Genomic DNA, 27909 nt, shown 5'->3' with positions numbered 1-27909 from the left:
TTTATAAATTCCCTCTAGAAATCTCCCTCTTATTTTGCTGTCTCATGTTACAAACTCATATGTGTTAATTTGGAAGTGGCCTATCTGTGATTGTTCATAACTCAAGATAACCCTTGCCAGTTGCCCCAAACTTTTAACAGGAAAAACGAGCCCCGAGAGCTGGGGCACCAGTGATAGCTGCTTGGTCCTGATGATGATCCTCAAGCCTGACCTGGTAGGACCTGCTAAAAGGGTGAGATAGGGCCCCTGGGGGATTGCCAGCAAGTCGCCAATTAATACTGATTGCATGGGAAATTATTGTAATGCTGCGATGGTTCATCAGGGACCTGGAATGAGTTCATAGCTGTGCTGCACCCTAGGGCTGCGCGTCCCTTGGTGTTTGATTCTAGAAGAAAATGCATTGTTGCTTGCCGCTCTGTTCAGTTGCAGTGTTTTAAGATTTGAACTATAATTAATGTGGAGGAATGTGAAACAGCTACCATCTATCGTGGAGCTTGGCTTGGGAATATTTGAGTTAAACTGTAAAATTCCAATTGGTTTCAGCAGGGATCATCACTGACTCCTCTGGAGCCAAGCCAGATCGCTTCTCATTTTCTCATAGGAAAAGAAAACAAAGCTGAAGTTATGCGAAATGTGTGCAACATGCGCATGATAGTCCTTTCAAAACAAGAAAAATACAGACATCTGATTTTAAAAGGGCTTTCTTCTTTGCCTCTCCGATTTCCAAGGGGAGCTTTGTAGAAAATGGGGATTTAAGATGCTGCTGTCTTCCCCTCTTCCTAGTGACAGCTGTAAACATCTGCTGAGGATGTCATTCATTGTCTCATCCTACAGTCGCCTGTTAAGATCGTGAAGCATCGTGCCTCCTTGAAAATTAAACTGGTAATGCCGTGGGGAGAGAGGAACCGCCAGTGTGCTCAGAGGCTCTCCGGAGTGTGGTTTCCGAGCGGTGCAAGAGCAGCTGCAGCACCCGTGCTCCGTCCCGGGGATAACGCCTCAGCAGGGAGGGGAGCTTTCCCAGCCAGTTTGGGAAGGCGGGCGGTGGCAGGTGGGGTGTGTAACGCACGCTGCTGTGTCATCGCGCTGCGATTTCGCCTCTCCGTCCTTCTCTCGAAAAGGCAGACAAGGCTTCAAGTCATAAATTGCGTTTCGTGTAACTCCTCCCCTATTTCGGCTGCTTGCTCACGCAGCCACCCACGGATCTGAAACAAAAATGTGCGAAGCGAGGCAGGGAGCGCTCTCACCAGTGCAGATTTCACCTCCCCTCGCGGTGCCGGGGTGCCCGTCCTGCGCCGACACCGTCTTACTCCTCCCGAACGTGGCAAAGCTTTGGCTCATCACAAATACATAAGCATTTTTCTCCCATCCGTTCTCATCAGCCTGTACTCCAAGAAGAAGGGGGGGGGGGAAAAGTGCGGGGCTGTACATGAGCGTGTCTTTGTGCCACTGTTCGTTCAGCGGGCTGACAGAGGCGGCATTGTTCGCGGGCTGTGGCCGGCTTGGCAGCCAGAGAAGGTGGGGATCTGCGCCGCGCATACCGAATCGGCAAGCGGCCGAGGACAGGGGTCGAGAAACTCCTAGAGCTGCATTAACAACAAGAGGGAGTTTCATAGCACCTCGCTAATAGTTTCTGCTGGTGTCTTCCATACAATGCAAATGGGATCCAGCACGAGGAGTCCTTGTTAATCGAAGGTAAGGCTTTTATCTTTATGGTAGCGATTGCTGCTGTTTGGTTATTAATTAAAATATGAGTAATACAACTGCAGGAGAAGTTGTGAAGTCTGCCGTACTCCTTAGGAGAATGAAGCTTCATGGTGGCATCATGCTGCAGCTGAGGGTTATTAAAGTTTGTCTGTTCCCCTTTATGCAGGCTTAGGTTGCTTTACCAGTAATGAGAAAATCTGTGTGTGTTCCCATCAGAAGAAGGAAAGACCGCTTAGTTTCCTTCTCCAGCTTTCTTACTTTTTAAGCCAGAAGCTACTATGTATATGCAATATTAAATGGATTTTGCTACATTAGCATATAGCCATTAGGCAAGGCAAATACTTCTTCCTATTACCAGAGACAGTTCCTCACCCCTGCAGGTACTCCCTGGGGTAGAAAATACCCTGTATAGGGGTAAAAAAATTAACATTTGTTCCACACACCTCAGCAGAAAGAAAAATTGGTGTTGTATTTAATTTTTTTAGCCTCTTTGTAATAACTAAGATTACACAGATTGTGCTAAACAGATTTTATGTTTCTGTGTAGATATTTCTCCTGTGTTCTTACTGCTTCAATGATATTTTTAATAGGTTTTAAATTACTGTTATTTTTCTAGTTTTAAAGTAAAGGTAGATTTTGTCTGAGCACTTCTCCAGGTCTTCTGCTGTTCTTATTGCTGTCTGTCCCTTGTAATTGTTAACTGTATTTTTGAGAGTGTGTACTGCTATTTGTGGATGATAACAAACGTGGTCTTAAAAGTGCATGCCTTGGAGCTGCGGCTGTTGTTCATTTTGAGTGCCCAGGATGACATGCTTTTGGGGTGAATGGGCTCGGCTGCAGTGGGGACCCCCCAACACAACTCCAGATCTGGAGCTCTTAATGTCACAAGCAGTGTTTGAAAGATATTGGAGGATTTTGGTTGTTTTTTTTTTCTAAGGGGTGATAGAAAGAGGAGAGTGTCATTTATGTGCTGAAGGGCCTTACTTTCTTCTGCCAGTGCACTGTTCGCTGCGTGTAATTCAGGAGAACACATCTCATACCTCCTGTTTGCCCGATGGCACGTAGCAACCCCAGAGGACACACGCTGCTTTTGTGCTCCCGTTTGGTTTTAATCTTTAGGGAGCAACTGTTTCAAAGAATAAACACATTGCCTTGTAGGAGGAACTCCGGAAAACATCCTGCTAGTGACAGCGGCAGCCGCTGCCCATCACGCTGGACGTCCCTCTGCCAAAACCGGCAGGGCTTTGCTCGCCGGCCAGCCAAAGGCTGGGAGCTGCAAGCTGTGTAACTGCGAGGATGGCTGAAGGAAATAACAGTTAAAAGTGTTAATTAAAACTGCAAGGCTGCTAACTACTTGTTCAAAACGCGGTATCTGGGTTTATCCTGGCCCTGAGCCCAGGGATTTGCGGCATCTCCTTTGTGCGGCAGCATCCACCCCACTAACCCGCACTCAGCCCCCCAGGCTTCTCGGCAGTGGGGCTGCGTCGGGCACTGGGTGGGCAGGTAACGAGCGTGTTCTCTCCCTCCACCCAGGCGTTCCCCGTGCACCCGTCCTCGCTGAGGGAGAGGGAAGCTGCAGGCTCCAGCTTGGGGGAGCCGGGTCCCCACTCCCCAGCCCCCTCAGCCGGGCAGCGGGGCTGGAGGGATGATGCTGGACCCTGCATCCTGCCATTCAGACATCAGCATTTTAACGATGCCCTTCTCATCAGGGAGACATGTTCCAGACAGCACCTGCTGCAGTAAAGAAGGACATTTTAAAGTAATAAGAAGCGTATTTAGACCCGCCTAATATTTTTTTTTGTCTATCAAATGAGAGCTATTTATGGTCATTACCTCCATGAGAGAAAGAAGTGAGACCCTAGGTCAGATTCTGTGTCTTTCAATGATTTTCTTGCGCTTGTCAGGGACCAGCAAGTGTGGAAATCCCAAATCTGAGCTTGTCTGCACAAGCAAAAAATTGGAACCAGAATAATTAAAAGGGTTGCAATTCACAACCGGTTTTCAGTGCATGCTGTACTAAAGGCAATCATATCAGGAAATAAAAATACATGTGGGTAAATGCAGTTTTAGGTTAAATCAAAATTGGTCATTTATTATTATGAACACACTGCCTTATACTGGTGTACAGCCTGTTACTTTACTTTTACTGCTGTGTTTTAACTGGCAAACACTTACAAAGTTTCATTTGTTGTTAGTTTAAAAAAGTGGAGGAAATATGTCTCCCACACATAAAATAATCCTGCTTAAAGTTCATTTACTAAATGCGGCATGCCTCATTTATACAGCGACTTTTATAACCCATTTCCTCCAGAGTATACGACACTAAGCAGACAGGGTCAATTTAAAATAGATAGCTTTTGCTTACACAGTCAACTTTTATCTCTTGTATATGTTTTTGTAAACAAAAAGATGCAGCAGAGTTTGTGATGGACATAAGCACAGGGAGAGCCTTTGCAGTAACTTCTTAACCAGCACTTCATCATTTTTTCAGCACAGAAGCTTTTGCTTCCTCACTGAGAGAGCCTGTATGAAGACCTGCGTGGACGGTGTTGTAAGGTAAGGAATACACCCACTGAGTTTTTTAAGTTCTTCTTCCTAATTTTGCATTGCTATGGAGTTGCCATCTGAGAAGTTGCTTAACTCTGCACCTGGTTTCTTCTCAGAAGGACTTGCATATGGTGGTCCTTCACTGTTCAGCAGTAACAAACATGTAAGTGAAACTAACTGTTTACTGTGTGGATGATAATGTCTTAAATGATGTTGAATTTCACTTTTGTGTGAAGTTTTACATGTGTACTCTTTCTCTCCCGTGAGCCTCAAACAGTCCCTGTGGGGAACTGGGCACACTGCGTGTTCAGTGCACCTCTTGGTGCAGCAGGTCCCTGTGCAGCATCACTTGCAGTATTTTATTCAACTTTGAAGTGCTAAATTAAAACAGGAGAGTCCATTGTGTTTTCTACTTCCCAGAAATGCCACCACTTTGTGGCCTTCCCCTGCCAGCTTTAGTGTCACCTTTCCTTCTCAACTTCTCTTTTCTCCTGCTGGGTAGCAGCCCCCATCATCTCTGCACCCCTTCAGACACAGCGCGCTCGAGGCTTTTATCCACAGGCTGATGATCAGCAAGCAGCATCATTCTTACCTCCTCTCCCAGGACCTACATCTGTCGTGGTTTCCTTTACCTCACGCACCAAGTGAACCAATAAACGGTCAATAAATGAAGAATCTATTTGAAACATGGTAACTGGAAATGGTGTAACTCTTTCGATTTGGGGTCCTAAAAGACAGGCTTTCGTGCAGCGCTAGGCAGATTACACAGCCTGCATGGATATTACAAAATCCAGCAGTGTTAGTATAGTATAGCTGTGCTGCTTGTTTGCTTAATCTGCTTGTTTAGAGACGCCCAGAATATTCATCTTAATCATCTGTTTCCGCTGCATAGTAGGTACAGGAGGAAATACCACAGAGAGCCCTGTCACTAGGAAAACGCATCATTTGAATGTGCAATGTAAATATTTTAACTAACCAAATGTAAACACTGTTTTGCCTTAAGGATGGGAAAAGACTGTCACAGTCAAAAACGAGCTGACATAAGAGTGACCCTGTATAGAAGAGATACAAAATTGCATTCACACATTTTGGTAATCAAAACAGAGCCCTTAATGAATTGCCTAGTATGAAAGGAATTACAAACACAAATGTGCCTGACACAAGATGATCGGAAGTCACTGCTGCATTAACGTTAGAAGGAAGGACTTTATGGGGATCCAAGGTCCATGGGAGGGATGGTGTGAGATGAGAGAGATGAGATGATGAGAGATGTGAGATGGTGAGAGCTAGAGAGAGGCTGGAGACCCTGCATGACAATCTAAACTGTAAGTATGCTCTGAACATCCATGCTCCTCCGTGCCTCTGGCTATGACTTGTGCTCACCATGCCAGGACAGTTAATTCAGAAGTTTCCAAGGGTTAGAAGATGGTAGAAGCAACAAAGATACTAGATACAGCAAGAAACACCTTATTTCATTCACAGATGTGCTGTGGGTTTTTCAGCTGGTGGATTCAAAGGAAAGCAGAATTCTTAGGGAGCTCAGAGCGGTTGCTCATTAGCTCTGCCTATACTGGCTTCGTAAGTGCCTGAAGAATTATGGTCAAGTGGTACTTGACAAAAAACAAACATGGGGTTTAACTTCTGGTGCTGAATATGGTCCCGAAAAATAGTGCTATAGGATAGGATACAGAGTCCTCCAGATACCACTTGACTTTATCATGCAGTAGATGCTAAGAAGTAGAGATCCTAAGTGGTCTTTGGGTGTTCATCAGATTGCTAAGCAGAAGAAACATCTGGAGACTACTTCATTGGCTATGTGTTCTAGCCTATGGATTGTTAATATCAGAAGAGGAAGAAATGACACAGAAGATTTGACTAGACTCCATGGATTGCGAGAAACTAGTTAGATCTTATTTCTGTAGGCAGAGGTCGATGTAAATGCCCAAGTAAGCTTTCATTACTGGAATAGCTGGGGGATTTCTTAAAGTTGATTTTTGCTTGTATTACCAACAATAGGTAATATATTAACATCTGCCTCACATTTGCTATTTCTTTGTTCTAACAGCTGGAAATTTACATTTACACATAGGCCTCAGAGCTAAAAATGTCATTCCCTGGGTTAAAAACCCATACTGATTTTTGTCGTTCTCCTTGTTAGGAAAGGAGAACTGGAAACACAGGAAAAAGGCAAATGGGAAGGGTAGCCCCTGGATGATACATGCTTTCAGCTGGAGCACAGATTAATCATATATAGCATAGCCTAAGAGTGTCATTGTCTGCCATTACTACAGCAATTTAGCTGTAGCCAAATAAGCAAATTATTAAGAGTAAAAATTATCCAAAGAAAGTAAAAGAAACCAAATACTTAAATCATCAGTGAAGAGAAAAATACAATAGCATTTTTTTCAGTATAGAGGAAATTAAGAGCCTTTTTTGTGTAGATGAGAAGTGTTTTGCATAGATGAGAATAACTTTGATGTTATCCTTGAATAAAACTTCTGTTGCTATAAAATCAATCATTTTATGCAATAACTTCATGTAACTATTCTCTCGAATATAGGTAATCCAAATCTTGTTTACCTCCCAGACAAGTGTATCAATTTTCATGGGAAAGTATGAATACATTCAAAAGTAAGAACTTCATTTTTTCCCTTTAGAAGCAGGAAGCTCATATGCTTTTGCTGAAGTGCTGTATTGTGCTCCCCCCCCCCAAAAAAAAAAAATAAATCTAAAATGGCTTGTTTTAACACAGGAAAAAAAGGTAGGAACAGATTACTTTGTGCTGCTGAATTCATCACGTTGTTTTTTCTAAACGAAAATAGCATTACTTGAAGAAGGGTTTTAGATGGCTGATGAGAGGGAGTTTAAGAGGAGGGAAGAGAAGTGCAGTTGAAAAATGTTTGGAATGACGGTGTAAACTTCAGGGAGGAAGGGAATTAGATAAAAGAATCTGTGAGAGTGGGAATAATAATGTGAAGGGGAACAGACTGTGCTGGTGAGATCTTTTGGCCTTGGGTTTGAAAAGAATTCAGAATATGATCTGCAGTCTCTGTCTTTGGGAGGGGGAATGGGAGTTTTTCCATTTATGGTAAAGTGGAGTCATAATGTCATTGCCCCAGCTGCTATAATATTTTAAAATCTACTTCAAACTGGTTATTTATTGCAGTGTTAAAGTATAGACTGTTGTGGTCAGAAGAAAGAGAGAAATTGGAATTGATCCCAAAAAGTGGAGTGAAAGTGTAATTTATGCTTCCCTGAGAGGGAATGGGACAGCTAGTCCAGTCTGGCTCATTCTCACTGGTTTTTAGGAAGCCTTTTTGGATATAGATGTAAGTGAACAAATCTCAAGGTTCAAATCTACAAGGGGAACTTGGAAGCTTCCATCAAAGCCACAGATAAATAGGATGCATATTTTGAGTCCCCAAGTGCCACCTGAGGGTGACTTTGCAAAGCACGTGAGGACCATGGCATCCCAAGCATCTCTGGCATACACTTGAGAACTGACTTGTGTAAAGCAGTGTTTCTGCAGAAGGTGGATGGTCTACACAGGAGCTCCCATGCCCACAGCTGCTTCAGAAGCCACTTTTTCATTGTGGTACAGAGTAGTCTGTGATCTTTGTCTGCTTAGTCATTTCTATGTAACACAGTCTTCTAATTCATATCTACATATCACCTATACCAGATGAACAGCAATAACTTTCAGTGTTAGATAAATCTCTCTGTGAGATGAATTTATACTTGCACTGTCGTAGACTGTCAGTAGCCTTAGACAATCCGCTCTCATCAGACTAACTTGGTTTCTTAGTTCTGCTCTTGTGGCACAGCCAATTCCATTTCAGTGTATGTCAATTAAGGAGAGTATGCTCTAGTAATATTTTACATTTACACAGCACCTCTCATCCCAGAGCACTTTATAAATCATATATATTCAACACCACTGACCTTTTGCAGGCCCTTGAGAACAGGAGAGCAACCGTTTTACAAAAGCAATACAAACCATAGGAATTTTTTTTCTATAATACTGGGGGGAACCCATTTATTACGGAATGAATTACATGTTCGCTAAGCTACAGCTTCAGTTTTTAAAGACCTTTATTGAAAATTTCCTCAAGATAAGGTGCATGATCCTACAATTTGTATACACCATGAACAAAGATAATCCATCTTTCCAAGACTGGACCCCTGGAAACATTTCACTCTTGCCTCTAAATGAACATAAGAGTATCACTACCTCTATACCCGGGCTGTCATTTTATCTGTAAATTGTCACCTCTTCCTGCAGGATCTGCCCAAAATACTATAGTCTGCATTCCTCCTCAGCTGCTGAGGATCCTCCCATCTCAGTGTGAGAGGTACAGCAAAATAAATACATCAGAAAACCTATTTAATTGCTTTTAAGGGATTCAGATGTAACTGATCTTCTTGGGGTATCAAGCTGAAGAAATTCAGTGTGGCTGTGCATTGGGCCAGCATATGCAGAGGAGAGATGAGCAAGCCCAAAGGGACAAAGAGGAGGAGGAGGAGGAGGATGGCGATGAATTAATGTTCCTGGGATTCACTGCCCCTTCCCATAAACATGAAGAGGACATTCCGAAGCCTGCTGAGGTCAGTTAGTGTCTGTCCCTGCAGCACTGGAGCCATGGGGAATGGCAGTGGTCAGTGAGGGAGTGTGTGAGGTCCTCTGTCTGCCGGGGCATCCTTCTTGTGATGTGCAGAGGCTCAGCTTATGTGCAGGACTACCTTGGCAGGGTCAGATTCCCTCTACTTTAAGAAAAAACTCCAAGGGAGCTGCTTTCCTTATTTTTAAAGAAGAAAATAGATATACAGCCTGTCCTAGTACAGTATTTGCCAAACCAGCCATTCTGGAGGTTAATTTGGGCCTTATTTAATCCGCTGTTTTAAACAGAAGGACAGCAACATTTCTATTTTAGTTGTACAATTCAGCAAATGGATTACAAAACTGTAGTTAGCTATGAATGCCATGGATGGTAACTCAGTTAATAGTAGATTAAAAGAATCTTTAGGTTTTCAGTGTATTGTTTTACCATTTATCTCTCTTCTTAGTTTGTCTGGGTTTAATGTAGTTTATTCCATTTAGGACCATTACTGAGACAAACCCCATTAAAGCAGGCATTATAGTCCTTGTTTTGATTAGCACTTAAGGCCACTAGATAATGATGCTTAAAAAAATAATCTCCTATTTCTCTCATGGTCATTAGCACTGTGATCACCACCAACATTCCTACGACAGTGTAAGTCTTTTATTTTTTTTCCTTCTAAATCCCAGAGCCAATTGTGAATGCCTCTAATATGGTCTGTGACATTTGAACTGTAATGTTTACCTCAAAAATAACAGTTCTTGCTCTTTCAGTGCTCATACTTGCAAGAAATTGGATCTTTGTATGTAAGACTTGTGGTCAAAATCTATCATTACTAGCTAATATTTTGCAAAGCTATTTTATTGGGGTGATTCTCATTCATTTTATTTCATGGTGAGGCTTTCTAGACATTCAGGTATGTACATGTTCTTCTCAAACAACACCCTGAACAGAGAAAGACATTTGCATCACTCCTACCAAGACAGTGACCAGTATAGGACCATTTCAGTCTTGGACTGATACAGGCAATTAAAATAATTTCCTCACATCATGTTTAAAGCAGTGACATGTAATTCTAGGACAAAGCCTCTCAGCACCTCTTTCCGACACTCGTCTGCACTCAGAGGATGAGCAGCTGCTATTACATGCTAATGTCTTTTGAGGGTGAATGGCCATTTTAGGACATGTTATTAACTCTGTGCAAATGGGTGCATTTTCCATTCTAGTGTACAGAGTTGACCTCACGTGCTGTTCCCTTTACAGGTTTTAGTTTTGTTAACCAAAAAGAAAAACAAGAAAAAATATGAGTTCGATGAGTCACGCTTGGCATCTTGAAGGATGGGGAATGTTCATCTGTAATTGCACTCTCTAGCTGTAGGGACAAGACCCCTCACCTTACAGGCATGTGAAGTTGCAGGTCCCTAAGGACAGAAGGCTAGCCAGGACAATTAACATTTCTAATAACACAGCCACCTTATTTTGCCATTATTGCTACATTTTACCTACTGTAGATGAACGCTGGTGTACCTGAAAAGAGGCATTCACCCTAGTCTTCATCCTTTATTCTTACAGACCAAAATTTCCCTGTGTTTTCACTAACTTGCCAGCTTCAGGTGTGAGAGCCTAGCGGTCTCCTGAGGTGCTTTCAGCTGCTCATCAAAGGCTCAGAGCAGGCTGAACATTTGTTTTCATTAACATATTTCTGTATAGAGATAAAAATTGTCACTTTTTTCTTCCTCTCTTCCTCCTGAAGAGGAAAAAAATGTGTCCATACAAAAAATATAGCATTTGGAGCTTTATCATAGACTTGTTTTGGCTTATGACTCTGCAGAATTATTAGTGACAGTCTGTTTCTGGTTGTGGCCATGATCCCCTGGCCCCTGCTTTGATGTGTAGGGGACTTACAGGGGATGAGTGGCCAGGAGTGCCAGATTTACAAAATATTAATTTTTGTGGGACTGTTTCATGATTCTCCAAACCTTCTGAGCACAGAAGCCCTTTTTGCCCTTTTACCATATTGCAGCCCAAGCCACCTAATCCATACTCCTTTGATTTAGGTGGGTTTTGATGAATTTTCCTCACTAGAGCATCCAGTTCTGCTCTATTCCTACTATTTGTTTGGTCTAGCCTTGCTCAGAATAGATAGCTAATGCAGTAGTTAAAATACCCTCAGGTTAATGCTCTTTACCAGGGATGGAAACTGGCTTGTCTCGGAAGCAGTGACACATGAACCAGGCTGAAGAATGAGCTGCAGCATGGCATAACCCTGTATTTAGCATTCAGCCAGTCACCACACTAACTTGATTTTTCCTGTTATTATTTTTACCTAGATGGTTGCTGCAGTTAAATTACAAGGCATATCCCAATTTCTAAAAAACAGAAGAGAACCAGATCTCTGGAAGATATTACCTTAATAAACCCCATTTTAAAAATATGTAAATCCTCACTTGTGAATTCCTGATAAACACAGAATAAATTCTTACAGTTCAAGATTTCTCCTTATTTATTTAATTTATATGCCACTATAACTGTGAATGAGGCTTTACAAAACCACAGGGACACAATCTTTGCCCTAAAGAGATTGTAGCTGAAATTAGACACAACATAGAACCAATGGCTTCAATAGACAAAGCAGGATTACATCAAATAAAAATGGTTCATATTGTGTATGTTGCATACGTTGTAAGCTTGTGATAATATAATTATTTGGAAAAGACCTGTTTGTCACCCCTGAATGTGGTGATTAATAACAAAGCTCTGGAATAAAGCCATCATTAGTGTTTGCTGGTTTAAACCAGAAAACCTGAGATACTAATAATTAATCATTGCTTTCCTAAGGGCAATTTAATTGAAGAGCTGGATTTAATAGAGAATATACTCAGTGGCGTATTTGACTTTCTAGATGCTGTGGCCTCCAAGGACCTTCACTCTGTTTTTAGACTCTTCTTCTAGACTAATGATATTGCTTGCCTTGCTTGTTTTATTACATGATGAAGGTAGAGCCTCTTGGAGGCTCTAACAGGACTTCCACACTTTCTTCACCCTTCATTTTGTGTACACAGCAGATAATAAGATCTCTCTGAATTTTAAGTAAAGGAGTGTCTCACTCCATACATGTAGAGCTCTTTTTCTACTATTTAGTTACAGGTACCTGTGTAATATTTTGTTTCTGGGAATAAGCCACAATTGTTCAGTACATCATTGTTTGAGTGTTCCTCAGCAGAAGAGGCTACCATCGTCATGTAAATACTGCTTGTACGTGTATCAAATCCTCAGGCTTTATTTTGACATTTGAATATCTAGACCTTTTGTTTAACAGGACTTTGGATAACGAACTGAGGTTTGGCCACTATTTCCAGAGCTCTGCTAGTACAGAACTCATCTGCTCTGTGGAAGAGAGGAGCAGGTAACACACCGGCAGTGGGGACAGCGTGGGCTGGGCGAGGGGCGTGGGGCTGGAAACCTCCCCACCTTTTCAGCCCCTTCAGTGGGCGAGGGTTGGGGTTTTTTTCCCCAGCAATTTGCTCAGATAGAAAAGGGGGTTAGTGTACCTGCTCACCTACCTCACAGGATTCTGGTGTGGCTAATTAGTCAATATTTGAACAGCTCTGTGAAAACGCTTTAGAAGTGCCAATTATGAATTATAATTATCTTGTGAATATGATTGGGAGTCCACGTTTGCATGTTAATTCAGGCCATGGGAGTAAGCCTTTCAAACAAAGGCTCTTATTTAAATGCCTTATCTATTCCTTATCTCTTGGTGTGTGGGTTTTTTTTAAGGATGATGAGAAACATCAGACCAGGTCTGACTGTTTTTAATAATGAGTTATGTAGTTAGTCACAGTAGGTAAATTTACAAACCAAGCAGGACACATTCAGAGATCGATTCTGTCTGTTCGGCAGACGGTTTTACATGATGGGCATCAGGACGAGCCTGCTGAGACTTTAGAACAAATACTTCTAAGTAACATTGCCATAAGCCTGTTAATACAGTGGCAATTCCTGTTTTAAAGTCTGCAGAGTTCCTACTTTATTTATATCCCATCTATTTACTGAAGTATAATAGATTTACTCTGGGAAGAGACTCAATCTCAGCAGACTTGCACTGAAGGCTGACATTTAAGTTTCAACTTACTTTCACAAAATAGTAACTAATGCTTAGCACTAGCTGCAGGACACTTAGCTATTTTTCATAGCAGCACACCAGTATTAAAAACAAAGCAAGAAGAGCCTGCAAAAGAAGTTCATGACTGGACTTACACTTTTTGAAATTCCTGGAAACTTTCTGCTGCAGCAAGAATGCTTTTGTATTTTTCTTAAGGTCTCTGCATTTTCTTGCAACTTTATAAATGTTGCTGGTCTCTCTAACTGGATAATAAAAGGCTTTATTATTTATTCTCCTTTTATATAAATTAGTTGGGCAAATAGTTGCCTCTAATGCAGTGTAGATGTGTATGTTAATGTTGCATTAAATGAAAAGAAACCTAGAGTTGTGTGTAATCCCACAGAGGGGACACCATTCTGCCTGCAGTTATTATACGAGAGCAGCTGGGAACAGAATTGGGCCAGAAGTTCTCTGCATACCTATCTCTTTGCAGTAACATAAAATTTTAATGGGGAAAAATTACAGGGAAATGAACACTTTATTTAAAAAATGTTCATGAAGGGAGAAGAACATTTTTCCCCCCCCGAATATAGGTCTTTTGATGGTTGTTTGCTAATTTTATGCCTACACTTGCATTCTGTAGCTGCATAGGGATGTTTAATGCAATGTTGATATGAGCCCACACATTGATGCTCCAGTAAAGGGGTCTTAAATATTCATATGATGACCAGATTCATGTGGTTTTATTTGCTTCTTTTCTTCTCTACCCAGAGTCCTAAGCACCACCAGATAATTAAGCATTATAGGGTCTGTGGTAGTGAACGTTTCTGAAAATCTGGACATTCATTTTTTGTCCTGCCAGCAGGCAGGAGTGTGATGCTCTGGTATTGTTCTGCTTGGAGAAAAGTGTTCTTCTGATATTAGACTAAAATGTTTCATCCCTTTATAAATCCTTAAGGCTTTCTGAGATGGATTTAGTGCTAAGGGCATTTAGCCTTGTGTGGGAAATGATTGTAGAAGAAGATGCTTTTATCTGTGTAACAACTAACAGTATGAGATTCAACTGCAAATGAAAACTCCTAAATTTAGGCAAGTACCTGCAAGGCACCTTCAGGCCCTGTTGTAGTCAGTGGTGATCAGAGTCCCCTTCAGCTGCCCACCCAGAAGCAGCTGGTGCTACTTGAGATGCCCTGGGACGTTTCTCATAGTCTCTAATTGCTATTTGAGAAGCATGAAAGTTTTCTGTAGGTCCTGTGCCATGTCTGCCAACCACATCCAGATGTGGGTTTCACCTGCCTAAAGAGAGGGCATTGAATGCTGTTTCAAGTGCCATAGGCTATGCCCCTTGGCCTCCAGCTGCCACCCCAGAAGGGCACAGATCTCCTACAGTTCCTGCATCAAATTGTCCATCTCCCTGGACATATCTGCATAGACATCCAGATAGCTTGGATGTCCTCAGGTAACTCAAGTGGTCCTAGCTGTCAGTGTTTAGGCAACCAGATGGCATCCCTGGGGGCTGGTCAGCTGCATCCCTTGGGAGGCTCCATTGCCTGGTACCCCTGGGAATGCAGGAGGCTCAGACACATCATTCACACATAGACACACTTGGGCATCTCATACATCTCATGATGGGTGGCTGACTCACACCCATTACATCACATGTGACATTTCACTGAGCCTGCAGTGCTGCCTGGGAATTTGTTGGTAGGAAATTAAAAAACTATGGAAGGGCTGAGGGGAAGAAAGGAGAGAAAACTGTAGTTGCTGCCCATATTAGTTCTCTGCTGTGCTCTGTAACTCAGCTGGTGAGATGCACTGTGGATTTGACCCATGGTCTCCCAATCCTCCAGTCTCATCTGCAGAGCCGCAGAACAGCAATGTGGGCAATCAGGCCAAGTCAGAAAGCTGCACCGGGGGGGAAATCAGTGGCCCTGAGGCTTGATCACTGGGCAGCACCAGCACAGTGGAATAATTTGGGCATCCTGAAATGGGTCAAATGACTGTTCCTCTGAGACAGCAGTAGGTACTCTGTGCTAACTGGTTTGTTTTCTCCATCCATTTGGGCTGACCTTTGAATATTCCATCATCATTTTGCCTTTTCCTTGCCTTCGCTTCACCTGGGTTTGCCAGCAGTGCTGTGTTTGCCTGTTAGCAGTTGTGTACCAGCTGCTGTGCTTTTTCTTTTTTTGGCAGTTTCCATGCAGATTTTGTTTGCTTTTTCGCCCCAAACTTTTTTGGTGCACGTCAGTATTTTATCTGTTTGCGTGCACTAGGGAATGATGGGAGCCATGATCTATTTGGGTCAGTGCATGCCTCTGTGTAACCATTTCAAAATGAAGAATTTTCTAAGAATAAATTCTCCCTCACCAATCTGGTTCTCATTCTTGCCCACATAATACTTGTTAGCTCCCTTCTGCTATTTTTAGACTTGTGAAACTCGGGTAAAGAGACTGATGAGTCTTTCTGTTGTTTTTGCTTTCTTCCAGCCGAACTCAGTCTTGCGTTTCTCCTGTTAGTTGAATAACTCATGGAAATACATAGGAAAGCAAGTAGTTTAGCAGCTGCCCCTAACTAAGGTCTACGGTCATGTGTTACAAGTCAGCTGAAAAGTCAAAAAGGATTCTCTAAAAGGATGGCACAGTTGTTTTTCTGAAAGTAGCACATCAATTTGATATTACGTCTAAGTAAATGCAGAGCTGGATGACCTCTGCTCTTCAGGCAGTTAGCCAGCTGTTCGTCATAGTCAAGAAAATCTTTCAACAAAAGGAAAAATTAATTTACTATTGCTGCCATCAAATTAACCTGTAAGTGTTTCAGCTTTCAATAACTAATGGTCACCCTCTTGATTTGTGCATGGTTTCTTTGAAAACTGTTTCCTTCTGCAGAATCTGATTGCTTTACAGTAAAACTGTCTCCCTAAGTGATGGAAATGGATAAAAAAAGGCTTGTTCACCATATAGTGTTAGGTTATCCTTTAAAATGAGCCACATTCAGGAGGGTATTACAGCAGGCCTGAGCATGGCAAATTTCTCAAAGAATAAAGGTAAAGCAGATGAAATCCAGACTGCTTGGTGAAGGAAAATCAGACCTGAACAGGGTGTTATAACAGTGATGTGATGGTAAATTGTAAAAGATAACTAGCTGTTGAAATTTCAGGGTGGACTGGGAGGGTGTATTGTAGCTGTACATGTTCTTGAGTTGACCTTATTAGCACGTATATGTTTGTGTCTTGTATGTTACTTAATGTTATTTATCACATTTTAGGTAAGCAGTCCTATTACTTAATTCCTATCATTTCATTCTCTTTCTGAGAGAGCATCTTCATTTACTTCTTGCCATCTGCTCTTTCTATTTCTGACATGCCCTGCCTTTTCCCACCACTTGGGCATCCTAATATTAATAGGCCATAAGCAAAGTAATCAACAGATGTTGATACCAATACCGGTAATTTTATAAGGAGTTTGTGTGACTGTTTGATTGGTATATAACTGTAGAAAAATAATTCGGTGGGAAGAAGTGCTAAAACAAAAACGTTTCCCAGGGTGAGAAATACTCAGCTAACGGCAAGGGTGGCGGTTCCCTGCTAGAAGGACCAAGCCTGGAGGTGGGTGGAGAACTGAGGGGAGCTGGTGGGCGGGTGGGAGAGGGTGGGTGAAGGTACCAGAAGGAGGCAAGACAACAGAGGTGAAGGCTTTCTGGCCATGCAGGAGTGGAGGCAGTAGCTGCTTTTGTGGCATGCATGCACATGGACGTGGGCCCAGGCCCCTGGTGCGTGTGCGTGTGCGTGTGTGTGCTGTGGTCACATCTGCACAGCTGAAAGACTCTTCTCACTTGCTGTGAATGAGACGTGCTTGCTACTGACCAGTCGTACAAAGGTTCTGAGCTTGCTGTCTGCTCTTCCCCTCATACATCACCAGTGAAAGACTGTTGTTCTTCTTACCTGGTCTGTCTTGAGTGTCTTTCCTGTCCCTGGAGGGCAGTTATCCTGTATCCAGTATGGGTTTTCATCAAATTCTACTCTTATTCTTCTCGTTCAAAACCTCAACAAGACCAAGTTCTGTGGGTAAAAAGTAATGATTTGGGTCAGCACAAAACCACCGAAACCTGGAAGAAGAAAAGCCAGCCTGGTTATTGATTGGGTGAAGTGATGTGATGCTCTGTTTTTCCTGTCTACTAGCAGCTGCTTCTCTGTCACCATGCTTTAGCAGCTCGTAACTCAAAGTAGCAGCAAAATTTTTGCAGGAGGCATGATGCATTGATCCTTCTCTCTGCAGTGCTACCCATACTGTAGTGCTTCCTGCTAAAATAATGCTAATGATAGTAACATGGGAAAGCACAGAGGCAGGGGAAGTCTCACAGCATCAGTGATGCTTAAATTGCAGAAAAACTGATGCCAACAGGCACCAAAAAGAACAGACTGGAGGAAGGGGAAAAAAGGATTATTTATTTTTAGTCACTTGTTGTTCAACAAATACAAGTTTACAAGCTATAGGCCAAATTCTGTCTTCTGATTCTTGCTTAGGTGCAAGAGAGGTGTATTTTTATTAGGGATCATGATTTATTCACGTTGAGGAAATGTTCTGTTTATACCGAGTTCAGATTGCAAAGTGGTATTTAGTAGATGACATTCAGACTGGAGATTTCCCTTGAAACAATGTGAGAAAGTATTTATTTTCTGAAGTCCATTTCCCTTCACAGATAGTTTCCTACCATTAAATATCCAGCTGTCAGGAGAAAGAGCCCACAACTGTGACAGGCAACTGCATTTGCTGCACATGTAAATGTAATATTCATACATAGCTTTATGGAGGGTTTCTTTTCCACAGCATATGAACCAAACATCTCAATTAAATTGAGAAGGGGAAGACCTGGTTTTCATTAGCTGTAAAGACTTTCAGAATTACATTAGTTGCAGTTCATTAGATCTTGTAATTGTATTTGCTGTGTGTCATGATGAGGGAGTGAGCGGTTTGGGTGTGCATGGGGGGAACCCAGCTCACAGATCGTTCCCACAGGACCCATGATTAGCTTCTGCTGCCTCAGTCCATCGGGATCAAGCCCAGAGTTTATATTTCCCTCTCCACAGCAGGAGAGCTGGCAGATAAAATGCACCACATGCCAGGACGTTGGTGTGGGGGGCAGGAAACAACTGGGTTTATTTTGCCTCGCTTCCCCACACTGCTACAGCTGGCAAGCAGGGCAATGCCTGCGCCTTGGTGGGGAGGGGAAGCCGCAGGATATGCTGGACTGTCACAAGCAAGTTGTGTTTTCATTTGCCCCAGCTCTGCTTCCACTTGAAAGGACTGAATGACATGATAATGCTAGTCTCAGAAGGAAATGGCAATGAAGTGGTGCAACAACATGAGGCCATGAAAAGACCTGGTCTGTCAGTGCTGCTCCCACCGCACAAAGGCTTAGCCATGTTTTCTGTTCTGATGTGTCCAAAAGAAAGTCAACTCAAAGCAGTACGTCTGAAGACAAGAGTCCAAATTGTGTCTGTTGTACATCACCTTTCCCAGAGGGTCACCACACACTAACCTCCCCTGCTCTTGTCCGTATCTCCTCTTCTAATTCCAGGTGTCTGAAAGGTCACTGGTCTGTAGGAGGAGACTAGGTATGACCTTCAAAGGTGGTCCTACCTAGTCTCCTCTACCTTTGAAGGTACCCCCTCTCCACAGGCAGAAGTTAGTCTTCACTGACCATACGGAGCATACAGGCAGCCATTTTAGATTATTTTTAGATGACTGAAGTTAAGGTAGCACTTCCCTCAAGGACCAGACAGCTGTGTTTCCAACTCAAAGGAGAAAAGGAAGATCACTTAGATGCAGCACTGGCTGGGGACACCAGGTATCCGGGATCAATTCTCATCTCTGCCGAAGAGCTCTTCAAAAACTGACGAATCCTTCTCTGTCTTGGACATTTTTTTCATGAAAAGGAAGTTATTTACACAGGGATTCTCTGACCTGCTGCCTTGGTCTTATCTAGATAAAATGTAAACTCTTCAGGACAGGGACTGTCTCCAGCGATGAAGAAGGCTCTGCATATATGCACCAAATATTTAAGAAAAGTTGACATTCCTAATGAAATACAAACACTGAAAAGTTAAAAATCACTTTATTGAATTAATTAGAGTTAATAACAAGAAATTTGAGCTTGAAATAGCTCTTCATCTTTACAAAGCACATCACAAGATGAACACTGTTTTCTTAAAATTGGTCTGTTGCTAAGTTAAATGACTGACTGCTGCCTCTCTTGCTGTAGGATATTACACAGGTCAATTCTCACTAATTCCTTTTGCTTTGAGATTAAATAATCTTAAATATAACGGGCCCTTCTGATGTAATTTGTGCTCTACCTCCAAGGACCATCACTTAGCTTCCCTGGAACACTCCTGTCTTCCAGACTTTTATATCTATAGATTATATGCTAGTGTTGACACTCAGTAATCTGGGCTTTTTAGATTTACAATTCTTTTGATTAGGTTTTTCACAATTGGAATGATTTTGGTGTGCTTCATTTTTGGGGAGGATCTCACTTAAGGCACACTAAAAGGCTGTAATGTCCTGACAGTTGGATACAAGGCATTTTTTAAATTTCTCAGTTTAGGTAGGGTTAATCCCACTGTAAGTACTAAAATTTTAGCAATCTAAAAGTTAAGTATCAGTGGAAGTCATTTAGTCTTCACCTGTGATGAGAACAGAAGTAAGATCTCTCAGGTGGGATCCTGTAGAGAGCATCTAGGTAAATAGAAGCCTGTTTTTAGAGATGTAAACATACAGAAGTTGAATCCCACTCTAAGTAGGAGTCTTGTCTTTTTTTTTTTTTAAATCCTTCTTTTTCAGCAGCATTTCATTGGGGATAATCAGAGCATTGTGTTTTGCTGCCGCATATTTTGCAATCTTCTGTATTTTTGTAAGTTCAGGGTCCTTTGGAAATGGGAAGTAGCCTCTGCAAAAGTACTATCTGTCTGTTGGGTTTCATAGGCCTGATTCAAACACAGTTTGAGAACAAGTACGATTGCCCTGGATTTTAGAGGTCTTTTAGGTCAGATGACAGAGGCAATCGCTGTGTTTGTCCACTTCCCAGGCTAGGGGGTATTTCTCTATTTCCATTATTATTACCTGAGTTTGCAAAAGGGTTGCTCGAAATGTTGTTGCACTGCAAAGACTGAAAGGGGACTCAGCATGGTAGAATTACATAAACAGCAAAGTGCAGTTATAAACAGGCTGTGTTTAATATGAAATAGCATCCAGTTCCAGGAAAAGCAAAGCTATCAGGAGTAGTTGTGTCAGAGCTGGAAAACACTTCACAAAGACAGCTTTCATTTCTATATGCTCTAAAGTATGCAGTAATCGTGGTCTAATTACCTCACTGCAGCCAGCAAGCAATATGGGATGTTGTGGGGGTGTGGGAAAGAGCATAATATGCTACAATTAAGCTGTAATCTTTGGCATGGTCACTCATCAGATAAAGCTTTTCTGCTGTCACATTCGAGACAGTCATTATTTGGCTGCTAAAGCCTGGGGAAAATATGTGGTGGTGTTCCTAGGAGCTGTTTCACAGAGGCGTCATTATCGGTTTCTTCCTCAGCAGCTGGCCAAGCTCAGCCGATGCTCTGTGTTGGCAAGCTGTGTCTGCAGCGCTCTGCTTTTCCCTGCTTGTGCTGGGGGGTTTGTACTGCTGGTAGTGAAATGAGGGTAATGTTATTAACCACTGTGGAATGAATTTGTGAGCTTTAAGTTATCAGTTTAAAAACCTGTTTGCTCAGGACCTGATTTATAATGGAAGATACCTTTGGCGAAGATTTGCGAGTGTATGGTTTATGTACACAAAGACCTTGTGAACGTGACAAATAAATGTGCTAGCTACGTGACAAGTTAGGTGCATAATTATGCACATGCATTAACCCCAGGATGCAGACTGTTTTCGCTGGGACATAATCATGTTCACATGCAATTATGCTCACCTTCCTTTGAAAATCCAGTTTTACGGTCTGCTAAGAAAACCTCGGTGGTGACATCTCTTATTTTCTAAAATTCTCCACCATTTTAATTGAAACTATTCCACTGCCTTGAAGCGAGCTCTTGAATTCACATGCTTAATTGTTCATACTACTGTCTGGATTCTTCCCACTTTCCCAGATGTCTTTCTGAGGAGGAGAGGCAGGCTACAATGCAGGCTCGTGTGGAATTGCTGAAGTTCTAGTAGGAATAGAGAAGAAAGCATGGAAGGAGAAGTCAGGTCAACTTTGAATATGTTGACCTTGAGGTGACATGGTCTGACAAGGCATGAATGAGTTGACTGGAGTATGACTGCAGATTGCGGTGTAGATCAGCATTTACTGCTGCAAAGGCCTTTTTTAAATTTTCTGCAATGCCACAGATAGATGGTTTCAGAGACACTTGGTTTCTCTTTAGGACATGTTAAGACTTAGAAGGGATTAAAAGTGACCGGTGGTTTGGGACTATTCAGTTTTGTCTTAGATCTGGTTTTGCATTATAGAGCACACACATCCTTTGATAAACCAGCTATGATTTCTGTAAAAGTAGATACAGTGGGGAATGAGATCAGAACCTCATTATTCTGCTGCTTCACAAAGCAGAAACATGAGCTATTTTGAAGGCTTACAGCACGCACAGCCTCTGCAAGGCTTGTCTGACAGCCTGCAACAGCAGCACAGTCCATGTCAGTAATTCCTTCCAGCATCAGGCTTTCAGGACCAGACCTTAATTATGTGCACATCTGGTCTCCTGCAGCAGTTCTTCACTGCTTGGAATAAGACGTGTCTGCCTTTAACTGTTCTCGTTAAATGGGTGCTGCCAAGCCAGGCAGCTCAAAACACAACTGCACCAGAAGAGATTTAATCTGTTGTAGGAAAGGATTTGTCCTGACATAGTGCACAGGAGCCCCAAAAGTGAACTGCAGTAGGTACTGCATGAAAAGGGTGATCTCAGCCTTAAAAATGCAGTAGGTGTTGCATGAGAAAGGTGATCTTGGTCTTAAGGTTTGTGTAGTTCAGTACTGGATCTACATTTAAACAGCTAGAAGCCAAAACAACACAGATACAGAAACAGTAACATAAATCAGTCTTACAACTTTTTTACAGTGCATTTGGAGAAACTCCACAATCTTGATTCTGGTGACACTGTGGTGTGAGGAGAGGTTCTGCCAAGCAGGACCTCAGTCCAGACAGCAGTCCTGTTGTCTCCAGAAGTATTTAATTGCAATTGCTCTTATGGACCTAGGGCCAATTTAAAGCAAGGATAATGTGTGTATTCGGGCTGTTCCATAGTATCATCCATTTTAATGTAGCAATGCCTGAGAATTGCCTGAATTTTCTTTTTGATAAAATTTCAAGATCTTTTTACTTACTTTGAGGTACTCATACATGCTTATTGCTATTTTGATATCTTAATATGTTTTTTGTCACTTATAACAGAGGTGATTGCCCCAGGCAGCAAATAGAACTGGGAACTGGGAGAGAGAAGCTGGGAGCTGGTGAGAGGAGCTGGAGTGGGTGGAAAGCTGGGCAGTCCTGTGGTGGATGAGAAGGAGCTCTAGCACAAGGGGGTCGAGGTCAAAAGGACCCACAGTTATCAGATTCTCAGTCTGAGGTACGAAGGATCTGGTTTTACCAGGTTAGAACAGCCTGGAACATAATTTTGGCTGCAGTAAAATGTTTTTTTTCCCCAACTAATACCAAGCACAGCTCAGGAGTTAGCTCCAGTCAGGGACCACTCCTGAAGACCATTTGGATACAACCACCATTCTATGGAGAATAAGGAAGTTTATCAGTATGGGCTCGGGCTGTACCATGCCAACTGACTGCAGTAAAAGACAGTTATTGCCGACATGTTTAATTTACTGCTATGGATGTCACCTTAATGTTCAGAGCACAACTCCCATCAACTTCCGCAGGCAGGCTCCAAACCAGGACCTGCAGTAGGAGATACCTGTGAAAAGTTTGGCCCAAGTATTTTGCCCACACAAAGACAAATACAGCCCTGATGGTGTCACAAAATTTGGGTGTAATGCTGTATCAGGTTGTGCTGTCAGGAATTCACCAGCAGTGGCAAGCTACAGAAAGGAGACAGGAGCTGCCTCCAGCTGCTCTGCTGTTAAAGCATGGTGAGGCCACGTAGTGGAGAAGGTCAGAAAACATTTTCCATTTAAAATCACGAGGTTTAGAGAAAGTCTATTTGGGTGAAGGGTGCTTTTAAGTTCATTTTAACCCAGTTCACCATAGTGCTACACTTAAGCTCATGCCAGGAGCATGAATGGCATTTCCCTGCCAGCAGCATGGTGTTTCCAGGCATGCAGAGAACAGTCCTGACATGGAAATGGTTCCGGATTGAGTGAAGCGCATCTGCCATGTCCTCCCTCTTGTGTAAATCAAGTGTGTAGTTCGGTGTGAACTCTTGTTGGTGTGGGAGTTGTGGTAAGGGATTGCCTGCCTTCAGGTGTTTTCTTTAGCGTGGCCCGAGGATGTTACATACAAGGGACATGCTCAGTCTTTGGGCACTTGGAGATACAATGTCCCTGCTGATGCCTGAGCTGGGCTGAAGTGGCAGAGAGTTTTCTGGAGAGGAAGTAAGGTAACAGGACCTCATTAGGTCTCCTGTAGGACTCCAGCTTCATGGAGAAAGTCTGTTTTCAGTATCTGGAGGAACAGAAGATAAAAGGATCAGCATTCATAGATGTTACTTGTACCTGCAGCACTGTTTCTGCTGCTGCCTCTTTGTTGTATCCCGGGTTTCTGTTCCATTTTTGTGTTTGAATGACAATGTTTGCAGCTGGAGGTAGGCAAGAGGACATTAGTTTCATAATTCTCAGTTCCTGCCTCAGTTCATGGTTCCACATATCTTGTACTTCACCATTTTCTGGTTTAATGCAGCTCGCTGGGGGCTTGCTACCAGACCAATAAAAATCTCCTTTAAAAATTACGACCTTCTTCCCCGCTCTCCCCTCTCCCTCCGAGGTCTGCACTGTTGGGGTGGAGGGGATCTTCCAAACTGGGTGATCTGACTGATCTGTTTTGAGTTTAGCAGCAGATAACTGAAGGCACTGGGAACAGGAGGGGTGGGAAGGAGAGGAGGGCAGCAGGAAACAGAGCAGCCTGAGAAGGAGCCCTGTAACCAAAGCTCAGCGCAGAGGCGAGCACGTGAAGCTCCTGGGCAGTGCCCCTGTTAGCCGAATCCGGCCTGACAGCCCAGGACAGGGAGTCACGATCCCACAGCCCTCCCCGAATCTCTCCTGTCCTGTCGCGTTTGGCTTCTCACACTCAAAGTCGCTCAGTTGTCAAAACAATTTCTTCCCTTGCCTACGCTCCATCTATAATTCATTAAGAAAAGCAGAGAGGTGAAGCCGTCAGCTTTTCCCACTCTTTCCCCTCTGGAAAGCATGGGCCGAGCGTGGTTTGCAGCAGGACATGAATGAACGGTTGTAAAACCCGGAGGCCAAGGGGAAGGTGGTGGGAGAGGGACACGCTGCCATCTCCTGCCGGGCCTCCCGGGGCATGGCGTCCACCTCTCGCAAAGCACGTCCCCTGTGCGTTTCGCAGTAAGCTCGGGCAGATCTTTGCTCAGAAAACCCAGCTCAGATCCTGGACCCGAAGCACGCTGGGTCTGTCTGTTCTGGGGCTTCAAAGGAGTTCAGGTCTCAGTCCAAGCTTTTCCTCCCTAGCTGAAATTGTCCCTCCATGCGCTCCCTAAAATTGCAGCCTGTATCTTATGCACAAAACTGCTTCACCCCAGGTACAGTTTTTTATCCTTCAGTTTGGCAACAAATTTGCACTTGCGTGTCCTATGCTCAGGCTGAACTGCCTCAGCTCTGCTTTATCCCCGCAACAGCTGTAAGGAAAAATAACACATTATTCACCATGAAAATGCAGGTCATGCAATGAAATATCTGTCTTTTTGAAACTGCAGATGTGATTGTGCGTGTAAGTGCAATTTTGAGGAAATGGCTACAGGTGTTATTTGCCATATAGGTTCCACTAATGGCAAATATTGATGTCTAAAAAGCAAGAGAAGGTTGCCACAAGAAGGAGACATTTTATTCAGTATAGTGTAAGGCTTAGTTTTCTGAACTGGTAATGACTTTGAAATGTGAATGCAAACCATGGTTTGCATTTTGCCTTGAATGAAATAACCGGTTTTCTTATCCAGATATTCCAGGCCTGTCTCTATTACTCATTTTTGGAGTTCAGCATCATCGGCAACTTGTGTGGAGATTTCTGTGAAAGGGTACAACAAAAGACATTTTCATCTTAAGAAGATCACATATGAAAAAAAACCCCACAAACCAGTTCAGTTGACCGTTACTCTGTCTTAGCGATGTCTCTCTGCAAGCTTAAACTATTCAAGTCTGTGAAAGGTGGAGGTCGGGCTTTTTTCAAGCCCAGCAGATGAAAGGCCAGGCATAAGCTCCATCTTTAGCAGCAGGGTTTGCGTTCAGCTCTGAAGCATCCTCGCAAGAGCCACAACTCCCTGTCCCCGCACGGAGAGATTCACCAGAGGGCAGCACGCTATCACTTTTTATTGTAAAAGCAGGAGTTAACCATGTCAGCTGTCTAAGAGCTTTTTTGAAATTAGCTGCTTGTTGTTCCGTAGTTATGATTGCAAATGTTTCTCTTTAAAGCTAGCCTCTGAAGCCACTCCAGAATCCATTATATTAGGCATACATTAATGTTCTAGTGTCCAGGCATTCACCAAGAGGAAGCAGAGGGAGTCCAGACAGTTGTATTTTCAGTGTATCTCTCTGCCAGGTTTCTGTCCAGGGCTGGTCTGGGCAGCTGATGCGTTCTTGTCCAGCTTCAAGTATTTCAGAAGCTCTCCTGTGTTAAAGGCAGCGTCCTGAGTGAACACTATTTCAGCCTCATCGTTTCGGAGGCATTAAACAGTAGGATTAAGCCCCTCTGATGGCACTTCATGAGAACGGTTCAGAGAGAGTGAATGTAGGCATGCTTTTTTTGTATTATATTTGCTTCTGGTTGTCCTGTATGCTGAGCAGCTTTAGGTCCTCTAGCACTTACGCCAAACTCTCGCCATTCAAGGAGCTGAGAGGAGCCACTGGTTGCATTTTGCCTGCTCAGCTTCCCTCACGCAGGGCTTCATCTGTCGTCAATCTGTTCCAATTTCTTACTCTATTCTGCTTGCACAGGTAACTGGTGACTCCAGCAGTTGCATCCTGTGGTTCAAGTGCCGCTGTACTTTTCCGACCTTTTCTGACCTCTTTCTCTCAACTTACAGTCAAATCTTTGGTATCTGAATTCTTGCTCTCCTGCTGTAGATTAACTACATCTTCTGTCCTTGTCGTTATCTTTGCTCCATTTGGCTTCTGCCTGGTGGGATGTCTCATGTCTAGCTTCAATCTTGCACTTCACTCCTGACATTCACACATAGGTCTCCCTCGACTCTCTCCCTCTGATCTCACTCCTTTTTAAGCTCAGTCTCAACTCTGTCTGCTCCTGCTCATCCCAACACTCCTTAATGCTGCACTGAAGTCTTCAAACGTGCAGCTTTTCTATGGGCCTGCTCCTCATGCATCCTTAGCTTTCCTTAGCTCAAATATTATCTTTATTTAAAGGCCAGCAGCCTTAAGAATGTATCTGTAGAACAAAAGAATATCTTTTCCTACCATATTAGCTTTTGGTATATTACTTAGTCTTCTGAGAGGGGTGTAGTATTGTTCATCAGAGTAGGTATAAAATTATGAACTTAGTAGTAGAAATAATTTAAGTGATATCTTTCAAGACAAAAATAAATGTGATTCTGTTTAAAGAAAAATATTTTGAAATCCCTGTTCTTTTTCTTGTATTTTTCTTTGCCCCATATTTGAAAAAAACAAAAGAGGAAAGGTTTCTTTTTTTCATTTGCATTCTCTCTTTTTATTTCTTGGGAAAACTAAGGAAGAAAATACAACAAAAATGCTGAAAAAAGATTTGATTCCATTTTCATTTTTTTCACATTTCATTTTCATTTCATCCTTTTTTTCCAAGGAAGGAAGAAAATTAGTATTTTTCAAAGGCAAAAGGATAGGAAAAAAGAATGTAAAAGATCTTTTAAGAATAACTTTTAAAAGCTTGAACAGGGCAGAAAATGTCTTTGAAAATTCATAAAAAATAAAAGTTGAAAAGAAAAATACTTTCTATTGAAAACACTTTACAAAGGTTTGGAGCTAGTTAGGGCAGCCAGTGCGGTGTGCTTTGTAGTGTTTTCTGAATGAGGACAGTCCATCACCTCTACAGGAATTCATCCCAGTGCACAGTGCCCTTGCACCTAATCAGAGAGGTTTTTGCGGGCATTACACCAAGTTTTCTCCCGACTAAATCTGATTCCACTTCTCTTAAGGTCTCTCCATTTCACAGCCTGTGATGTGACTATGACTCAGTGTAGAAGCAACCTGAGTTTTGCTTTAAAATAGGGATGAGGCAGGTCTGTATCAGATTCACATCTGCAATATACATCATCTTTAGAGTGGTTTGCCATTGCTTTTAAATAATTTTTCAAGCTCTACCAAGAAAACCACAGAGTCACATTGCTTGGCAGTAGTCGTCCCCAAAGAGCAGTGGTGCTTTGGTGTCAGTGCTCAAGGCTACCAGTAAGTCATATCTGTGCTTTGGCAAGGTGTGTGACACCTACTCTTCCCGTTCTGTTTATTTAGGGGTTTGGAGAAGTTATAGATTATCTGGCTTTCTTATAACTTGGCCAAACTAGAAATATTTAACTACACTTTGAAGATTGTCTTTCTAGGCTTGGCAACTTTTTCCTTCTTTTGTTTGTTTCTTCCCATTTCAAGTTATTGCAATGGCCATTAATATATAAAAGAAAAAAAAAAAGTAAAAAAAAAAAAAAAGCTTTTATCTGCCATGGATGAATTAGTAAGAATTGGTTCTTCTTGGAAGGTGTCCAGAAGTCTGATCCTGCATGGTGGAAACCAATGAGACCATTTTAT

General features: G+C 42.5%; 1 protein-coding gene across 4 annotated transcripts in view; it reads left to right on the top strand.

Annotated features, from left to right (window-relative positions):
* Window positions 1–27909, top strand: part of PAG1 (phosphoprotein membrane anchor with glycosphingolipid microdomains 1) — a 116511-nt gene that overhangs the window by 64264 nt on the left and 24338 nt on the right. For 3 of the 4 annotated variants that reach the window (XM_069779571.1, XM_069779568.1, XM_069779570.1), the window contains one exon: window positions 4196–4260. The gene's annotated coding sequence lies outside the window, so the exon portion shown is untranslated. Of the gene's footprint in view, window positions 1–1229; window positions 1693–4195; window positions 4261–27909 lie in introns of those variants that run through there. The other variant, XM_069779569.1, reaches the window with a different exon arrangement.

Source organism: Haliaeetus albicilla, chromosome 3, assembly GCF_947461875.1.
Source record: "Haliaeetus albicilla chromosome 3, bHalAlb1.1, whole genome shotgun sequence".
NCBI lineage: Eukaryota > Metazoa > Chordata > Aves > Accipitriformes > Accipitridae > Haliaeetus > Haliaeetus albicilla.
This window is presented reverse-complemented; position numbering and strand designations above follow the sequence as displayed.